General features: G+C 37.2%; 1 pseudogene; it reads left to right on the forward strand.

Annotated features, from left to right (window-relative positions):
* The first annotated feature begins 828 nt into the window (after positions 1 to 828).
* On the forward strand, positions 829 to 3,147 carry LOC101292015 (annotated as a pseudogene).
* Positions 3,148 to 4,100: the final 953 nt, after the last annotated feature.

Genomic DNA, 4,100 nt, shown 5'->3' on the forward strand with positions numbered 1-4,100 from the left:
TAGTGCTATTGATCTGTGTTAAACCGCTGAGGCAAACACAGATTGAATAAGTGGCGAAAACTTAGATTCATGGGAATGGGTCGGGTTTTGATCACGAGTTGCATGTAGACTTGTTTAAGCGCTGAGATAAACATGTTTATGTGTTCGAATTCTTCTTTGTTCTTAATGATTCATGTTATATGTTGTATGGTTGCGCTGAGTAATAACATGACATATTGCATGGAATTTGCTGTGTTAAACCGCTGAGGCAAACATAGGATACTTAAGAAGATATTATAGGTTGCATGACCGCTGAGGCGTGTAATTCTGGATTCGTTTCATAATATTTGATTGGCATGATTTTTAAGTTGTATAGCTTGAAACAACCTGTTTACATGATTTTATATGTTTGTGTGAGTTTGAAGTCGATCACTTGTATATAATATTTTTATTTTCTGTTTTAGTAGGAACGTAGAACAAATCCTAAAATCCCCTCTTTTTATCTATTGTACCATTTGTATATTTGTAACTGAATACTTGTAAATACATATAGTTACTGATTCATTAACCATGACTGCAGGAGCGCCCTTTAAGTCCCCGGATTGATCGAACCTTATTTGCCAATACTACATACTGATAACAAAAGGGTTTTTAAATTACGCGCCCGGTTTCGAGCACGTCACAAAGTTATATTCCTTCTTGTGTTCAACCAACGTTAGTAGCTTGAACTATCTTGATCTCTCAAGCAACTATATATCCGGAGAACTTCCGGATTGTTGGAAGCATTTTGAAAATTTAGTCTTTCTTGATTTGAGTAACAATACTTTTTCTGGAAAAATTCCATCTACGATGGGCACGTTGTCTTCAATTGAAACTTTGAAACTAGACGACAACATGTTTATGGGAGAGCTGCCTTCATCCTTGAAGAATTGCACCAACTTAAGAGCTTTTGATCTTGAAAACAATGAATTATCAGGACCTATACTTGAATGGTTAGGGGTTGGGGCTTCAAAGCTGGCTATCCTTATTCTTCGATCTAATCACTTCAATGGTAGCATGCCGTCACAACTATGCCATCTCACAAGCATTCAAGTTTTGGATTTGTCAATGAACAACATATCTGGGAGTATACCCAAATGTCTAAATAATTGGACTAGTTTGGCTCAAAAAGGAAATCCAGCATTAACCATCAGGCATTCATATACAAGTCAAAATGGGAGTGGTTCTATATTGGGATTGTGGTACGATGACGAAATATCCATTATATGGAAAAGAAGATTGTCCAACTACAAAAGTACATTAGGGCTTCTAAAGAGTATTGATTTCTCGAGCAACAGGTTAACAGGGGAGATTCCAGTCGAAATCACTCATCTTCTTGGGTTGATTTCCCTAAACCTAGCAGGAAACTATTTGACAGGTACAATAAGTCCGGAGATTGGCAAGCTGCAATCTTTGCAGTCCCTTGATTTATCAAGAAACCAAATATCCGGCTCCATTCCACCAAGTCTTCTCAAGATATACGGCCTAGGGTACTTGAATTTGTCATACAATAACTTGTTTGGGAAAATTCCTATAGGAACTCAGCTCCAAAACTATGGTGCCTCTTCATCCTAAGCTCTGTGGAATTCCCCTTGAAATTTGTAATTTGGAAGGAACCGGTCAGCCAAATGTCTCCAGTGATCAAGAGGATTCAGATAATAAGCAGATAACTCGAGGGTTTTACATCAGTTTGGGGCTCGGATTTGTTGTTGGATTCTGGGGACTCTGTGGGAGTTTGATATTCAAGAGGTCATGGAGATATAAATACTACAACTTCTTGAATGCTTCACATGATTGGCTTTATGGCAAGGTAGCTTTGATCAAACAACAATTAAAAGACGGGCTTAATAGACAATCTTAATGCAGTAATATATCTCTCTCTCTCTCTCTCAAGAAATTTCTTTTATGGATCATTTCTTGTGTGTATTTTACTTTGGTGAAACTTGTATGGAGTTTTTATCGTGTACTCATGTCGCGTGGATTTTCCATTGCAGTATAAAATTGGAACAAGGATCAGTGACAACAGTCACAACACCAACAGTAAAATGGCATTGTCAAATGGGTGATTCACAAGAACAAAGCTGGAGAGGAAATGAGAACTTATGCTCCACTGAAAATTGTGTGTGATGGATGCTTTTCAAATCTGCGCAGTCTGTCGGCGCACCAGAGGTAAAAAATCAACCTTTTTTAACATAAATTTTATCAGAAGAGTGTTTTGTTCTGACTTAGGATTACTTGAATTGAACTAGTCTGAGGACTACTTGTATTTCAGATTCCCCCGCAGGTGCACGGTGCTCTTATAGTGGAGAAGGGAAACATCAGGACAATGCAAAACAAAAGAATGGCCGCTTATCCAGTCCCTACTCCTGGTGCCAATTTATTAGGAGATGCATTCAACATCAGGCACCCTTTAACAGGAGGAGGAATGATAGTGGCTAGGCTCTCTCAGACATTGTTCTTTTCCACGGTCTTCTTAGATCTTTACGTGATCTCGATGAAGCACTTGCTTTGTGCAATTACCTTGAATCATTCTATACATTGCGCAAGGTAACTAAAATGTCTTTTGATGCCATTTTATGTTACAAACTTACAATGAGACATTGGTTTTGGCTTCTTCGTTGCTGATATTGTGCTTGCAACTGGTTTTGCAGCCAATTTCATGATTGTCATCTACCAAAACCACATTGGCTGGGGCTTTGTACAAGGTGTTTTGTGCATCACCAAATCCGACTAGACAGGAAATACGTGAAGCATGTTTTGGCTATTTGAGCTTTGGAGGCATCTGTTCCTATGGACCAGTATCTCTGCTATCTGGTGTTAACCCTCGTCCGTTGCACTTGTTTCTCCATTTCTTTGTTGTTGCCATCTATGGTTTCGGCAGCTTAATGCTTCCGAACCCCTTCACCTAAACGCATGTGGCTTGGAATTCGATTGATCTTGGTATGGCAATGAATGTATTTCAAGTTTTCAACTACTTTCTTATCTACATGCTTTTCTAATACTCTCTTGGTTTTCTATTTTCATAGTGCATCAGGCATCATATTCCCCGTTATAAAGGGTGAAGGACTTAGACAGATGTTATTTCCTACCACAGTGCCAGCATATTACAGATCTCCTCCTGTCTATTGAAGAAACAGCAAGAAGTGTACTTGACTACTTGGAGAAGAAAATTGTTACCAGTTTTAATTGTTATATGAATTAATCTAATTTGTAGCGGAAAGTAAATATCAATATTAAAGTTAATGCTAAAACTAAGAAGAGGAAAATTTTCTTTCATAATTTCTTGTTTTACCATTGTAACAAGAACTCAAACTTGTACAAAGCTAGAGCAGTGGTAAATTATCCAAATGACTTTTCGGTCATTGGCTTATGTATTTTCAAGCGCACACCAGTAAGTAATTGCACATGTTATAATGGTAGTCATTCTTCACACTTCCAGAATGTAATTCGGTTAAAGCAGAGGAGGTAAATTGACTCTTCTGGAAGTGAGTTTTCTCATCACCAATGGTAGTCATTTTTCCTTGTGGTGAGTCTGCTCTTCCAAAAGCAAACCAGTCTGGCTTGCAGTTTCAAATGTCATTCTAAAGTCACTTCTAGACTTGATACAAAATTCAGGATGTTCTACTGGGGATGAGTGACCAACAAGATTGATTGGTCTGATTAGTTGATCCAGCAAAGTACCTAAGAAATTAAATTGCTGCTTTATTTGGAAGACCATCTCCCAAAGCAGGTTGGCCAATTCTAAACGATGTTGCATAATTACTAGCTCTATATGCACTGAAGGTTGCCTAGCTAGTAATCAAAATCAATAACCTGATTTACTGAAGACAAGTGATTTAAGCCAATACCAAAAACATCAACAGAATAATTCAATTCTTTATACTTTACTATATAATGTGATCAAGTTCATGAAACCCTGAATGTATATATAGTATTCTGCCATGATAAAGATATGTCTAACCAAGTATAATTCTGTAATCTCATTGATATATATACACACACACACACACACACTGAGAACAGCCTTCTATTATAGGGTTTATATATATATATATATATATATATATATATATATATATATA

Source organism: Fragaria vesca, linkage group LG4 (genome assembly GCF_000184155.1).
Source record: "Fragaria vesca subsp. vesca linkage group LG4, FraVesHawaii_1.0, whole genome shotgun sequence".
Classification (NCBI taxonomy): Eukaryota; Viridiplantae; Streptophyta; class Magnoliopsida; order Rosales; family Rosaceae; genus Fragaria; species Fragaria vesca.